The sequence below is a fragment of the Stegostoma tigrinum genome, chromosome 10 (assembly GCF_030684315.1).
Source record: "Stegostoma tigrinum isolate sSteTig4 chromosome 10, sSteTig4.hap1, whole genome shotgun sequence".
NCBI lineage: Eukaryota > Metazoa > Chordata > Chondrichthyes > Orectolobiformes > Stegostomatidae > Stegostoma > Stegostoma tigrinum.
Genome location: NC_081363.1, coordinates 85,283,233 through 85,300,394, shown reverse-complemented (window position 1 = coordinate 85,300,394; position 17,162 = coordinate 85,283,233). Strand labels below are relative to the sequence as shown.

At 45.3% G+C, this 17,162-nt stretch overlaps 1 long non-coding RNA gene across 1 annotated transcript in view; it reads right to left on the bottom strand.

Moving 5' to 3' along the window:
- The window catches only part of LOC125455684 (uncharacterized), a 67,439-nt gene that overhangs the window by 24,230 nt on the left and 26,047 nt on the right, over positions 1-17,162 (bottom strand). The window contains exon 2 of the long non-coding RNA XR_007248289.2: positions 16,837-17,098. This is a non-coding gene — a long non-coding RNA (uncharacterized LOC125455684). The remainder of the gene's footprint in view (positions 1-16,836; positions 17,099-17,162) is intronic.

Genomic DNA, 17,162 nt, shown 5'->3' with positions numbered 1-17,162 from the left:
GTGTTGGGGGGTTCAGGGAGTGTCGGGGGGTCAGTGAGTGTCGGGGGTCAGCGATGTCGGGGGGGGGTCAGCGAGTGTTGGGGGGGGTCAGTGTGTCAGGGGGGTCAGTGAGTGTTGGGGGGTCAGTGAGTGTTGGGGGGTCAGTGAGTGTCGGGGGGTCAGTGAGTTTCAGGGGGGTCAGCAGGTGTCGGGGGTTCAGCGAGTGTCGGGGTCAGGGAGTGTCGGGGGGGTCAGTGAGTGTCGGGGGTCAGCGAGTGTCGGGGGGGGTCAGCGAGTGTCGGGTGGTCCGTGAGTGTCGGGGGGTCAGGGAGTGTCGGGAGGGTCAGGGAGTGTCGGGAGGGTCAGTGTCGGGGGGGTCAGTGAGTTTCGGGTGGTCAGCGAGTGTCGGGGGGGGTCAGCGAGTGTCGGGGGGTCAGTGAGTGTCGGGGGGTCAGCGAGTGTCGGGGGTCAGTGAGTGTCGTGGGGGTCAGTGAGTGTCGGGGGGGGTCAGCGAGTGTCGGGGGGTCAGTGAGTGTCGGGGGGTCAGTGAGTGTCGGGGGTGGTCAGCGAGTGTCGGGGGGGGTCAGCGAGTGTCGGGGGGTCAGTGAGTGTCGGGGGGTCAGCGAGTGACGGGTGGTCCGTGAGTGTCGGGGGGTCAGTGAGTGTCGGGGGGTCAGCGAGTGTCGGGGGTCAGGGAGTGTCGTCGGGGGTCAGGGAGTGTCGGGGGGGTCAGCGGGTGTCAGGGGGGGTCAGCGAGTGTCGGGGGGTCAGTGAGTGTCGGGGGTCAGGGAGTGTCGGGGTCAGGGAGTGTCGGGGGGTCAGCGAGTGTCGGGGGGTCAGTGAGTGTCGGGGGTCTCAGTGTCAATGGGATCAGTGATGGGGGTGTTTCAGTGACGGGGTGGTCAGCACCGGGGTTGGGGGTGGGAGATAATGGGAACTGCAGATGCTGGAGAATCCGAGATAACAAAGCGTGGAGCTGAACGAACACAGCTTTTGTGCTCCTAAGATGCTGCTTGGCCTGCTATGTTCATCCAGCTCCACACTTTGTTATCTCGGGGATTGGGGGGTTTCAGCAGGAGTCCACTTCTCTTTCCACAGATGACTCCAGACCTTCTGAATACACTCGGCACTCTCAGTTTTTACTTCTGATCTCCGAGCATGTACAGTTATATCTCCAATCAGCCTCTTCAACCTATCTCATTCAGCATTTCAGACTGTGATGCGCCAGTGAGTCCCAGCTGCAGTTCAACAGCAACATGGCAACCGGCTATTGGACCACGGGAGGAATCGTCCCCTCCTGTCCCCTCCTTCACAGATGAGCAGACACTTCCCCAGCCCTGCAGTATGGGGCAGCAATCATGAGGGAGAGCCCTCAGGTCCTTTATAAATCTTTCCCCTCTTACCATGATCCTATACCCTCTAGTGTTGGACTCCCCTACCCTGGGGAAAATACCTTGACTACTCACCTTATCTACGCCCCTGATAATTTGATAGAAACCTCTAAATCCCTCCATAGCTCTCGCTAAATACAAATTTTACCAGATCCATTGTCACAGTGGAATTTTACTGCGTGCAAATTGGCAGCCTCATTACATTAGCGACTCCTGTTTTACTTGCTTAGAGGGGACATTCTGAGCTGTAAAGGCACTGTGCGAAGAAATACAAGAATGGGCTTGCAGTATCCATTAATCACAGAATGCCGACGAGACAATGGCCCATTTATTCCTACGCTGCTTTCTGTCTGTTCGCCTATCATTATATCAAACCTGTGCATTCCCTCCCCTCCCTAAAGTTCAGGAGCAGGACTGGAAATCAATCAGTGTGTGACAAAAATCAGAAATTGCTGGAGAAACTCAGCAGGTCTGGCAGCGTCTGTTCCGGCTCTGAAGAATGGTCACTGCGCACCAAGGGGTAATTCCACTTTCTCTCCACAGATGCAGCCGGAACCCGTTGAGTTTTCCCAGCGATTTCTGTCTTTCCTGCATCCACAGTTCTGTCTGTGTGCTTGTGTGCGTTTACTCCCAATGTTGTGCGATCTCTCAGCTGTGCTGCGTTGCTTCGAGGTATTGCTGCACACTGCCACCTAGTGAGGGGCTCCTCCGGACAAACAGCATCACCCGATACGCCTGCTTTCACATGGAATGGGTCTGTCGGACGCAGAACATGTCACGAACCAGACACCGCTTTCTTTCAGACTATGGCACTGTGATTGATAATGTCTCTGGCCTAGTAATCCAGAGGGCCAGGCTTGTGCAAATCCGAACACTCCAGCTTCAAGGGGGGGGGGGGGGGATCTTAAACTCAGTTAATGAGTAAAATTTTAGTCTCATTAGCAATCTTCATGAAACAGCTAGGCTATTTTTAAAAAAATGTTCACTAAGGCAGGAGAACCATTCCCTTAAATAAAAACCGGAAGAACTGCGGATGCTGCAAATCAGAACAGCTCTGAGGAAGGGTCACCCGACTCGAAAGTTAACTCTGTTTTTCCCTTCACAGATGCTGCCAGACCTGCTGGGCTTTTTCCCAGCAACTTTAGTTTTTTGATCTATTCCCTTACCTGGCCTGGCTCTACAGGTGAGTCCAGGCCCCAAGCATTGTGGTTGATTCTCAAATGGCCCAGCAGGCCATTCAGTTTGAAAGCATTTAGAGGTAAATGCTGGCCATGTTGGTGATCATCCCACAGGGGTGTTTTTTAAAAGAAAAGTCACCATTTTGCACAAAGCTGAACTCCCACCCTCCCTGTCCCGTCCCATCCTTAAATGGGCCTTTGCATTGGTAGTTCAGAGTCTGTTGCCCTACGATACCCAGCATATCCATTCATTCGCCGTTTGGAAATATTACATCCAACCAGTTTCCACAATCACCCCTCCACACACCATCAGCTTTTAAGGTACCATCAGCTTTTAAGATACAATCATCTGCACATTGGCTCAGTGGTTAGCATTGCTGCCTCATGGCACCAGGGACCCGGGTTCAATTCTAGCCTTGGGCGACTGTCTGTGTGGTGTTTGCACATTCTCCCCATGTCTGTGTGGGTTTGCTCCCGGTTTCCTCCCACAGTCCAAAGATGTGCAGGGTAGGTGGATTGGCCATGAGAAATGGCCTATAGTGCTGAGGGGTGTATAGACTAGGGGGTTGGATCTGGGTGGGATGCTCTGAGGGTTGGTGTGGACTTGTTGGGCCAAAGGGCCTGTTTCCACACTGCAGGGATGTCTAATTTTGACAGAAACATCCTCAGGCCATTGAAGTGTGCTTGCCATTATCACATGGAAGAAACATATGCACATTCCTCAATATTATTGCAGGCACAATGTCTTTAAGCTGAGCTCAGTACCAGCTAAGATAAAATTGCAATCCTGTGAGCTCAGGATGTTCTGTAAAGTTTGATTTGTTTGTGTTTTAACTATGGTATAAGAATAAAATGTTTTTATTTTTGCTTAAAGCTTTGTAGTTTGACCAGTCAGTTCACATCTGGAAGCCAGCGCCTTACACTTGCCTTTAAATAAAACTTAGCATCTAGGGTATCTCCTTGATACACTTTGAGGCAGGGTTTGGTCTGGTCCTTAACAATTTCCTGTAAAATGGGATTACAAAGCAGCTGACTTACAAGGGGAGATAGTAGGAACTGCCAATGCTGGTGTCTGAGATAACAAGGTGTAGAGCTGGATGAACACAGCAGGCTAGGCAGCATCAGTGGAGCAGGAAAGCTGACATTTCAGGTCCGAACCCTTCTTCAGAAAGGACTTACAATGTTGCTTCAATCATTTTATAATGCAAGATGAACTATCAATATTTACTTTCCTGTTTTTACTCTCTCATTGTTGCGGATGTATCAACCATTTTGCTGTTTACCTTGGGGATTGACCACTTTCAGGGTCACATGGCCCTTCTGGTAGCTGAGCCATAACTCTTCATGACTGAGCCTGGGTGGTGAACATTATCTGCTGTTTGGCCATGACAGAGTGAAGGCCAACTGAGCTGAAATCTGTTCCAGCTAACTTCCCAATGGAAAAGCATTTCTAAAGGCTTTGGGCTTACCCAAAACACCCCATAGCTAATGACAAGCATTTAGCCTTTGTTCAAATAAAATGTTGCTGGAAAAGCTCAGCAGGTCTGGCAGAATCTGTGAAGAAAAAAACCAGGAGTTAGCATTTCGGATCCAGGGACCCTTCCTCAGAACAGTTAACTGCAATGTTAACTCTGATTTTTCTTCACAGATGCAGCCAGACCTGCTGAGCATTTCCAGCAACTTCTGTTTTTGCTCCTGATTTACAGCATCCGCAGTTCTTTCAGGTTTTATTCAGCCATTGTTCTAGCATAGGAAATTCTGGAGCCAATTTACACACAGCAAATTCCCACAAACAGCAATGTAATAATGTCTGGTTGTTCTGTCAGTTGAGGCCAGGACAACCCAGGGGAATTCTTTTGCTCCTCTCCCGTGGGGTATTTAGCAATCGCATCCCTTTCCTCCCAGCAGATATGGTTTTGATTTGTAATTGTCATATGTACCTAGGTACAGTGAAAAGTTTTGTTTTGTGTGCAGTACAGGCAGATCATACCATAGAAAGTGCAGGAAGGTAATGGAACAGAGTGAGGAGTACAATGTTATGGATGGAGAGAAGGTGCACAAAGACTGAGGTCAACATTGACTTTGAAATTTGAGAGGTACATTCAGAAGTCTAAAAACAGCAGGGAAGAAGCTGTTCTTGAATCTGTTGGCACATGTGTTTAAGCTTTTGTATCTTCTGCCTGATCGAAAAGGTTGCAAGAGATTATAACAGGGGTGGGAGGGGTCTTTGATTATGTTGGCTGCTTTTCCAAGCACCTCAGTTTAACATTTCATCTGGAAGACAATAGCTCCAACAGCGCAGCACTCTGCGATTACTGGGATGGAGTGTCAGCTTTGATATTTTGCTTACAACGGAAGATGATTGTTATAAAGTTATGGTGAAGCAGGTGGTTGACCAGACAAAATAGATGAAGAAGGAATGACAAGAAAGATTGAAAGTCTGTATTGTGAGTAGATGCTCGGTCCAGAGTGAATGTGTCCTAAAGCTCGGCACAAGGAAGTAATCACAAAGATGTCAGTCATTATCTTCCTAAAGGAAGCCAGCACTGAATTATTGGAGCCAAATCATGCTTGACTAACTTGTTTGGGATTTTCAATGAGGTGATGAGAGAGGGTGGATGAGGACATACCATGTACATAGGGGAGCCAGTGGCAGTAAATTATTGGGTGGGTCATTCAGAGGCTGGGGCTAATTTCCTGAAGACAGGGGTTCAAATCCCAACCTGGCTGTTGGTGGAATTAAAATTTGCTTACTAAATTTGGAATGCAAAGCTGGCCTCTGTGATGGATCATGAATTTGAAATGATCAATGTGAAATGATATGTGCCTTTAAGAGGGATTTGCTCTGTCCTGTTTCTCTTGAAGAGGGGTGTTGTAAACCTGGTGTTGATACGTCTACTCCATGGAGAGCAGGATAAATAGTGGTGTGTTTTTTGCAACGTAGACCAAAGAAGCATGAGTAATCGAGTCAGGCTCATACGGACCCAGAGTTTTAGTCTGTGCTTTCAATTGTTGAAGTTGGCATTTTTGGAGTCAAAGCTGCTAGGTACAGCTCTCTGCTGCTGCAAAAGTTTGCATTCTCTCTCTGATGTTAGACTCATTCTGTTGGGGGTTCCTTCTCCTGGACTGGAGGAGATAGCAAGTGAGGGATATCTATTTTGCCAAGGGCATGTTTATGGGAAGCTTCTATATTGGAAGAGTTGATGAGTAGTAGTTAAATAATGCATTCTTCTGTTAAATATTTCAACAGCACTAAAATTATGATAGTTTTATTTTGTTTGCATCTTAACTGCAGTGTAAGAATAAAGTGCATTTTGCTTAAAGCCTAGCAGTTTGACCTATGAATCACATCTGTAATGCAACACCTTACACTTGCCTTTAAATAAGATAAAAGTTAGGGTCTAGGCTATCTCCTTGATATGTTTTGAGGGGATTTTGTCAAGTCCATTACAACTGATTATCATAAAATCCCATCTCATTCATTAATTTCCTCAGAATGTCTCCTTTTGGGAAGAATAATTTGCCTATCATACCTGATCTGTCCTACCATGTGACTCCCAGCAGACAGAGATGTGACTTACTCTTAACCACTTTCTGAAATGGCTCAGAGAGCCACCCAGTTGTATCAAACCACTTCAAAGCCTCAACAAAGGGATGAAACTGCTCAGACCATTTGGCGTTTTAACTGCCCTCCAAAATGATCTAGTGAGCGATAAAAGTCAAGGGCAATTAGGGATGGGCAACAAATCCTGACCTTGCCAGGGATTCCTACATCCCTTGGTTAAATAATAATAATAATAATAATAATGTGTACTTTCAAAGTGTACAGGACCACTGCGGTTTCTGATATACATTAATGAATTAGATTTGGGCGTACATGGCACAATTCCGAAATGCAGAGTGTAATCAAAGTATTATCAACAGTGAGGAAGATAGTAATAAACTTCAGGATGACATGGACGGTTAATAGAATAGCTAGGCTCTATCAGTGAAATCCAACACAGAGTTGAGGTTGTACAGGGCATTGGTAAGGCATCTTCTGGAGTACTATATCCAGCTCAGGTTGCCTTGTTACAGGAAGGATATTATTAGGCTGGAGAGGATTCTGTAAAGGGTGTTGCCAGGAATGGAAGGTTTGGGAGAGGCTGGATAGGCTGGGACTTCTTACCGTGGTGGGCTTACAGAGCTTTATAAAATCTTGAGGTGCATAGCTAAGGTGAATATCAAAGGTCTTTTTCCTTTGATGGGGGAGTTCAAAACTAGGTGGCATATTTTTAAGGTGACAGAAGAAAGATTTAAAAAGGACACAAAGAGTGGTTTGTATGTGGAATAGATTTCCAGAGGGAGTAGTGGGGGCAGGTGCGGTTACAACATTTAAAAGACATTCGGATAAATTCATGGATATAAAAGACTTGAAGGGATATGAGGCAAGTGCAGGCAGGTGGGACTGGTTTGGCTTGGGATTATGGTCGGCATGATTGGACCAAAGTGTCTGTTCCTGTGCCGTATGACTTGCGAGAAAAGTGCAAAGTGATACAACACAAAGATTGAGAACGCAATCCAAGTGGTAAAATTCGACACTTGGTCAGGGACCTGGGAAGGTTCACGCACAAACTTTCTCATCTTCATTCTCAGATCACCCCGTGGTCTCGCTCCCCTCATTCTCTGCCATCCCAGTCAGTCAAGTGACCATCTGAGATCTCTGTACTCCCTTTCCCATCCAGCCCAGCCTCTTAACACACCAGGCCCCTCTGATTTTATGTTTCCCCAGTCAGTGACCGTGCCATTATTCTTACCCCTGAGCCTTGAAGATGCTACCTTGAAGATGGTCCTTTGGCCCAAATCTCAGATTGATGGTCCTAATATTTCCTTGTTGTCAAATTCTGTTTGGGTGTGAATCTACGTAATGCATGGTGAAGTTTTACCATATTGAAGTTTCTGTAAAACTGCAAGTTTCTGCTGGCTCTCCAATTTTCCTGGGCTGTTTTTTTTTCAAATACTATGCTTCTGGATGGCAGTTCCACACAAAAAACAAGGGGATCACTTCCTCTGCCAACTGGAGATTACTAGCAACACTCCTGTGATTGCTAAAAGTGAAAGGTAATTTTACCCCCATAGTCCTCACTCATTAGAGACAGACACACACAACTGGTTGTGGTTTAACCTCAGTGTCACCACGTGGCAACTTCAGCCCATGTGGGAATTGAACCTCTGCTGCTGGTTTCACTCTGCATCACAAATCAGCTGTCTAGCCAAATGAGCTTACCAACTCCAACACACACTGACACACTTGTGTACACAAACATGCAAGCTTGCTTACACACAGGCATTTACACACACATACATGGGCAGGCACACACATGCAGTCACACAAACACACACGCAGATACAGGTCTGCACACACTGACACGTGTAGACATGCACAAGCACACATGCGTGCATGCACACACAAACAAATGCAGATGTTCATGCATGCACAGGCACATATGCACACACAGATACATGCGTGTACACACACATGAAGATAAATGGAGAGGAAACCTGGGTTTCCATCATTATAGTCATTAGTATATGGGTTCAGCGCTTATCAAGCATACTGTCAGATCTCTGTCAGATTTGGAATGTTGCTGAGGTAATTAGCTGGGCATTTAGAAGAATTAGTAGTGGCAAGTATACTTCTCATTAACTATCAGGCAGGACTTTGAAATATATTCCTGTAAAACTTTATCAAAAGTGGGCATGGTCAGACCGCACTTGGAGTCCTGTGTATTGTTGTGGTCTTCATGCTGTTAAAAACAAATGTAGAGGCACTGGAAAAGGTGCAGATATGATTCATAGGATGATAATTAGAATTGAGAGGCTTAATGATTGGGAAACATTGTTATAATAGGGGTTCCTTTCTCTAGAAAATGGAAGACTAATTGTGATCAGTGACAGCAGACAATGAAGGGTTGATATGGGTGCGGTGTTGTATCTATGGGTGAGCTAAAATCAAGGGGCCATGAAATAAGATAGTCATTAAATAATCCAGAAAGGAATTGAGAAAATTCGCTCAGAGAGTGGTTTGAAAGTTAAACTTTACACCACAATCTGGCCCAGTCATACCTTACACATGCACCAGAGGGAGGTCTGCCACACTTTTGCGTGATCTACAACAGACAGTGCTTCAAAAGATTTCACTCAAAAATATAAACTGCAAGTCCAAAACAGTTAGTGAGGTCAGAATTGGTGTACCAGAGGGTTGCTGTATGACTGGATGAGAGTCAGACTTTTGACTTGAGTGAATTTTAAAAATGGTAAGGATGTTTCTGATGACCAGGGAGTCCAGAACCAGGGAGGTGCAATCTAAGGATACACTGCTTCTCTGACTCCTGGTCTCTCAAGGTCACGCATAGCCTGTCAACCGTAAAAAAAGGGTCTTTCTGAAGAAGGGTCTAGGCCTGAAACATCAGCCTTCCTGTTCCTCTGATGCTGCTTGGCCTGCTGTGTTCATCCAGTTCTACACCTTGTTATCTCAGATTCTCCAGCAACTGCGCTTCCTACTGGTCCTGGGGTCACCTGATCCACTGGAAGCCGAACAGTGCTCCATGCTCTAGGTAAAGGCACATTTTTCATAGTGGACGAAGGCAGGTACTCCGGTGTCTCAGCGGTTGCCACCGCTGCCTCACAGCGCCAGGGACCCGGGTTTGATTCTACCTGCGGGTGATTGTCTGTGTGGAATTTGCACATTCTCCCTGTGACTGCGTGGGTTTCCTTTAGTCTCCTCCCATGGTCCAAACATGTGCAGGTTAGGTGGATTGGCCATGCTAAATTGCCCATTGGTATTTAGGGATGAGTAGGCAAGCTGGGTTACCCATGGTAATTATGGTGGCATGCTCCTTGAAGGGTTGGTGCAGACTCAATGTAAAGACACATGAAAAGTCCTAATACTTGATGGGAAAAACCAAAAGAGCTGCAGATTTTGTAAATCAGTAACAAAAACAAATTTGCTGGAAAAGCTCAGCAGGTCAGCAGCATCTGTGAAGGAGAAAACAGAGTTAATGCTCTGGGTCCGGTGACCCAAAGCATTAACTCTGTTTTCTCCTTCACAGATGCTGCTAGATCTGCTGAACTTTTCCAGCAACTTTGTTTTTGTTCCCAATACTTAAGTGCCATCTTTCAGGATTGATTGCAAGTGGAGCGGTTTCTCTCATGATGAATTGGCCAGATTTGATATGTGCATGTGTACATTGAAGAATCTGCAATATTTGGTGATCTACCAATACTTAAAATAGTACAGAATTTTTTTTTGACTACATACATTCATAAATGTATAATAATATTCAAAGGGGTTCATTTTGCAGTTACGAACACGACACGACAGAGAAGGTTATATCTTTTGGGTTTAGGTACCAGAGTGTAGCAGCTGATAATACAGCTCTTCCAGATGAATCAGAAACTTTCTGGCGATTTCATTTGAAATGCTGCCAGAGCTGTTCCTGGACATTGCGGAAAGAGGAGTGACAATCCATGACTTGGGAATTCATCTCCTCAAGGAAATCTCAAACCAGCTGGTGGGATCTACAACTGAGGAAGTCATGTAATGCCAGTTGGGTCTGAAATCACAAAAAAAATCAAAGTGCCAATGGAAACACTCAGCAATTCAGGCAGCAACTGTGGAGATAAAAACCCAAGTTAACAATTTAGGTCGGTGGCATTTTATCAATTGAGCTCTGCAAAGAATTCTTCTTCAGGTGGTGAAATGATTCCACACACTTCATGCTCCAATGTGTTGTCCAAATGCAAGTGTATTGTTCAGACACAAAAATACAGTAATCATTACATTACACAAAAAACGAATACAACCGTGATAACAAGGTCTAGAGCTGGATGAACGCAGCAGGCCAAGCAGCATCAGAGGAGCAGAAAAGCTGACATTTCGGGACTACACCCTTCATCAGAAAAAAAAATGATTGGTCTGCTGTGTTCATCCAGCTCTACACTTCGTTATCTCGGATTCTCCAGCATCTGCAGTTCCTATTATCTTGAATACAACCGTATTTCCTGCAGGCTCAGGGTGATTAGATTTGCTCTGCTTTCTATGAGCTGGTCTTCTGGCTGCTCATCAGCTCTTCCAGCGCTGTTACAGAGAAATATTGCTTATCCCTCCCACTCATGCCGAGATCATCTTTGATGAGGCAACTACCTAATGTTTCCTCTGTACAAACCTTGAAGCAAAAACTGCTGTTTCTATGATTCCAAAAGGAAACATCCAGCCATGTATCCACTCAGCTTCCTGCACCACCCACCAGAACAGCCAAACTATCATGTCCACAACTGTGTTAGAACTCAAAACTGACACGGATGTGATTCGAAAGAGAAACCAGGCAGTTGCTGATTTTCCCCTGAGTGAACCTTAGTTACAAACTCTGCTTCATATATTTATAATTACTCTTGAGAAGGCAGTGATGAGCTGCCTTCACGAGCTACTGCAGTCAATGTGCTGTAGGTAGATCACATACTCATAGGGAGGGAATTCCAGAATTTTGGCCCAGTGATATTAAAGGAACAGTGATATATTTCCAAGTCAGGATGGCGAGTGGCTTGGAGGGGAATTTGCAGGGGGTACTGTTCCCAAGCATTTTCTGCCTTTGTCCTTCTAGATGGAAGTGGTCATGGGTTTGGAAGGTGCTGTCTAGGATATTTTGTGAATTTCTGCAAGGAATCTTGTAGATGGTACACGCTGCTGCTACTGAGCATCGGTGGTGGAGGGAGTGGATGTTTGTGAATGTGGTGCCAATCAAGCAGGCTGCTTTGTCTTGGGTGGTGTCAAGCTTCTTGAGTGAACATCCCCATTTCTGAGTTTATGATGGAGGGGTGGATATTAATGAAGCAGCTGAAGATAGTTGGATCTAGGACACTACCCTGAGGAACTCCTGCAGAACTGTCCTGGAGCAGAGATGACTGACCTCAGCAACCACGACCATGTTCCTACGTGCCAGGCATGAATCCAAACAGCGAAGAGTTGGCACCCCAATTCCTACTGATGCCAGTTTTGTTTGGGCTTCTTGATATCATACTTGGTTAAATTCTGCCTTATGTCAAGGACAGTCACACTCTCCTTTCATCTTGATCTTAGTTCTTTTGTCATGCTTGAACCAATGTGGTGAGGAGCTAAGGGGGCCTGACAGAACTGAAACTCAGCATCAGTGAACATGCCTGACAAGCTACTTGTGGACTGCAGCCTTGCAATTGACAGAACACTTAACAGCTTCCCAAAGAGGGTGACTGCAGCAATTCCCTGACACAGGATCTGAAAAACCACAGACCCAGACTGTAGCTATCATGTGCCACCGTTGCTCTGGCCAGCAGAATAAGCTCATTGCAAAATGTGTCAACTTCATCGTCTGGTGCGGCCCTCCAATTCTTTCCGTGGGTTAACCGCTGTCTATTTGTTACGTAATCCCCTCAAAATTGGGAGCTGATGCTATTGAAGATAAGGACTAGCGGCCTTACCCAGAAAAGGAGCAAAATCCTGAATATCAGGAGGCCAGAGGGAGAGGGGTGAAGGAGAAGGGGACACTACACTGAGCACAGTTTTGCCTCTGCTGGTAGAATCTATCTGTACATGACTGTGGGGCTGTGCTGAAGGAGTCTGCAACTATCTACACCTTTTCTCTGTGAATTTCACCACACTTTGTCGGCCAGCAACAGCCCAGTTAACTGCGGTCTTGAACTTCTTTAGCACTTAGGTACTGTCTAAGATCAGCACAGGAACTCTGTGACCTTTCAGTCAGTTGCACACCCATGTGCAGGTGACCGATGCCTTGTCTGCACAACATACCAACAGAACTGTTGCTGGTGAGAAGCTGCTGCTTGATTTTTCGGCATCAATGACAGTCCACTGGTAGGACGTGAAGCAGTGTCCTCAGGTACATCTATCTTCTCGCCCTGTCTAAAAGGGGCTTTGGGTTGATGCTGAGTGTGAACAGCAGAAACAGGAAGAGCTCATGAGCTTTGGCCTTGGAAAGTTGAGCTTTGGCGTTGTTGATGCCTTCCACACCACCCTGCACTCAGCATTCGGATGTGGTGTGGTGCTGCCCTCTGCCTCTTCAGTAACCTAGGTCAGTAACCTCATCATGACTAACCGCCTCCTGACAGATCCTCTCTCAATGCCTCAACTGCCTCCTCAATGGCCTTTAAGGCAACTTCTCCTCCCATTTACCCACTCTCTTGTGTCTTAACAGCATAGGAAATAGGAGCATGATTGGGCCACACTGCCTTTGAGCCAGCTCCCTGCTGTTCAATACAATCGTGGACGATCTTGGGTTTCAATCCCACTTTCTCACCTATATCCCCTAATTCCTTAATACTCCAAGCATCTGCCTCACACAGTCTTAAATGTCTTCAGTGGTAGAGCATCCACAAACCCCCTCCACCCGCCGAATACAGAAGATTCAAAACTCACAGCCTGGTATAGCAAATGCTCTGCCCACGAGAAATTACAAATAGTTATAAAAACCAGCCTTACCTCCACTGACTATATCTACACTTCCTACTGCCTCAGGAAAGCAGCCAACATCATCAAAGACCCCTCCCACCTCACTCTTCCATCTTTTTTCCATGGAGCAGAAGATACAGAAGTTTGCAGACATGTACCAACATATTCAAGAATAACTTCTTCCCTGCTGTTATCAGACTGGTGAATGGATTTCTCGTACATTAGTGCTGATCTTTCTCTGTAGCTGTAACACTATACTCTGCATTCTTCTCTATTACCGTGATGTACTTATGTAAAGTATGATTTGTCTGGATAGTATGCAAAACATCGCTTTTCACTGTATCTTGGTACATACAACAATAATAAATCAAATCAAAAAGAAAAAGAAATTATTCCCATTTCAGACCTAAATAATTGGCCCATCATCCTGAGACTGTACTCCTGTGTTCTAGATTCTCCAAGCTGGTGAGTGCAACCATGTTTTCTATTCTGCCAAATACCCTTTACATATTTTCAATGAGATGACCTGTCGATTTTCTGAACTCCAGACAGTTTAGGCTTACTCAGCTTCTCATCCCAGGATCAACTGAATGAACTTGCACTTCACTGCTTCCTGTGTGAGGATATTGTTTCTTAAATCTGGAGACCTAAACTGCACATGCTGTTCTAAGTGTGGTCTCACCAAAGCCCTATACAATTGTAGCAAAAGTTTTATTCCTGTACTTCAAACCCCTTTGCAATAAAGATCCTTGCCTGAGTGCTTGTTGTTCCTGCATGCTAACTTTGTATGCTATTTGTACATCATCATTCACAACGTTTTTTGCTTTTTAAAGATATGCCGTTTTCCTATGCACATGGCAGAATGAATGACCTCACATAAGTCCACATTCTCCGTCCACCATTCTATTGTGCACCCAACTTATCAAAGTCTCTTTGAAATCTTTGAGAATATGCATTCCCAACTAGCTTTGTGTCATCAGCTGTAGCTGATATGCTACCCTCAGTCTCTATGTCCAAGTGGCAGGTGCTGAACACGCGGTTTGTGTACTGCAGCGATGGCGGATTGAGTGTGGGCTAGAGCGACGGTAGCAGATCAAGGATAATGGGAATTGCAGATGCTGGAGAATCTAAGATAACAAAGTGTAGAGCTGGATGAACACAGCAGGCCAAGCAGCATCTCAGGAGCACAAAAGCTGACGTTTCGGTTCTAGGCCCAAAACGTCAGCTTTTGTGCTCCTAAGATGTTGCTTGGCCTGCTGTGTTTATCCAGCTCTACGCCTTGTTATCGTGGCAGCAAATCAAGGGCTGGCCAGTGAGGCAGTGGCAGCGAGATTGGGCCATCAGGCAGCCCAGAGTTGGCAGCGGTATCGTGAGGGCTGGAAAGCCCAAAGCAGGACTGCAGCTGCAGAAAGGAAAGTCGGGCTCTCTTAGCTTATCATTTTTTCTTATCTTATTCTAAGTAAATGTGAATATGTATGGCGAAGGTACACACTTTTCACTGTATTTTTACATTGAATACATGTGTCAATAAATGATTCAATCAATTATAAATGAATCAATCTACGTGCAATGTAGGTTGTAAGTAGCTGAAGCTTCAGCATTAATTCTTTTGGCACTCCAGTAGTTACAGCCTGAGGGTCTTTAATTGCTGTTAACCTGACCATCCTGTCTGTTAACCAATTCTCTATTGTTGCTAATATATTATGCCCAACTCACAGATTCTTATCTTGCATCTTTCACATGATTTTCCTGTAGAAATCTAAGTATATTGCATCTACCGTCTTCCCTTTATCTACCCTACTAGTGACATCCTCAGAAAAACTCTAATAATAAATCTGTCAAACATGATTTTCCCTTCATAATGACATGTTAACTTTACCTGATCATACCATATTGCACATGCATTTCTCCCGTGAGGACAAAGGAAAGATAATGCACTGTTGCCCTTTACGGACAGGTCAATTGTTCCAAACAATTCGAGAAACTATTTTAATCAATTCATTTGCACATGTTATTTGCACACCTCTGGACCAAGAGATAGAAACACTATCACATGGACTGCAGCAGTCCAAGGTGGCAGTTCACCACCACCTTCTCAACTGAGGATGGGCAAAAAAATGCTGGCCCTACATCCTACGAGTGAGGCTAATACAGAGAATTCTTAGGGACAGGATTTATGTGCATTTGGAAAAGCATGGCCTAATTAGGGACAGTCAGCGTGGCTTTGTGCAGGGCAGGTCATGTCTTACTAACTTGAGTGAGTTTTGTGAGGAGGTAATGAAGGTGATCGATGAGGGTACTACAGTGGATGTTGTCTACATAGATTTCAGAAAGGTTTTGACAAGGTCCATCATGGTGGGCTGATCCAGAAGATTAAGGTGCATGGGATCCAGGGTGACTTGGCCGTGTGGATTCAGAATTGGCGTGTCCGTAGAAAGCAGAGGATAGTGGTGGAAGGGTGTTTTTCAGGCTGGCGTTCCGCAGGGACCTCTGCTATTTGTGATACATATAAATAACTTAGATGAAAATGTAGATGGGTGGGTTAGTAAGTTTGCAAACAAAATAAGGATCAGTGCAGTTGTGGACAGTGTACAAGGTTGTCAAAGGATACAGCGAGACATAGATCAGTTGCAGATATGGGCGGAGAAATCGCAGACGGACATTAATCTGTGCAAGTGTGAGATGCTGCACTTTAGGAGATCAAATGTTGAGGAAAAGTGTACAGTTAATGATAGGACTCTGAACAGCATTGACATACAGAAGGATCTTAGGGTTTAAGCTCATAGTTCCCTGGAAGTGGCCACGCAAGTAGATAGGGTGGTAAAAAAAGGTGTAAGGCATGTTTGCCTTTATTGGTCAGGGAATTGAATACAAGAGCCAGGATGTCATTTTGCGGCTTTATAAGTCTTTGGTTAGGCCACTCTTACAGTACTGCTTTTGGATCTGGTCACTATATTACAGGAAGGATGTGGCAGAAGAAGTTTACCAGTATGATGCCTGGATTAGATGGAATGAGCTATAAGGAAAGTCTCGAAAAACTTGGGACATTTTCTCTGGAGCAGCAGAGGCTGAGAGGAGACTTGATAGAAGTCTATAAAATTATGAGATGCATAGATAGGGCTGATGGTCAGAATCTTTTTCCCAGAGTTGAAATGTCTACAACTAGAGGGCATGCATTTAAGGTGAGAGGGGTAAAATTCAAAGGAGATGTGAGCAGCCCAGTTTTTTTCTTACACAGAGAGTGGTAGGAATGTGGAACGTGGTTGTGGAGGCAGATACAATAGAGGCATTAAAGAGACTTTTAGACAAGCACATGAATATGCAAGGAATGGAGGGATATGGACCAAGTGCAGGCAGAAGGGATTAGTTTAATTTGGTGTCATGATCAGCACAACATCCTGGGACAAAGGGTCAGTTCCTGTGCTGTACAATTCTGTGCTCTATAAATAAAAAAAATTCCATAATGGCATGTCATAGAGTCACCCAACATGGAATCAGACCATTCGACCTAACTCGTCCATGCCAACCATGTTTCCAAACTAATCATGTCTGCTTGCCTGCATTTGGCCCATATCCCTCCAAACCTTTCCCAACCAAATGTTGTAACTGTACCTGCATCCACCACTTCCTCCAGCAGCTCATTCCAAGTCAGAGAAGCATGACACCTCAGAGCTTCTCCACAGAGTGTGATCAGCACAGATTGCACACACACTCCTCCAAAGTTGAGAAGTGGCAGAAGTCCTCAGTAGCTGAGTGTAGAGGGGGCCATACCCAAAGGCCTGTCCAAAAATTGGAAGGTTGTACTCACCCTGCCAGATTATAATGGATCATTCAACTGTCTCTTGCATTGGGTCATGTCTGCAGGATCCTTCCTCTGGTGTCAACCTTGCTGATGAATCAAGCCATGCCCTTTTTTTTCCGGATGAGTGGCACACCTCTGGTCTCTGGGTAAAAAAGGATCCTTCCTCTGCCTCTCTCTTTCTCGCGCTCTCTCTTTTTTACATGGCTTCGATTAAGGTGTCCAGGTCATCAAATTAGTAAACAGGTATCTGAACTGATCTCTTGCTTTCCTTGAAATAGAGAAGATAGTCAGTTACGAAATCTTCATTTGAGTTTTGCATACTTTAGTATTAC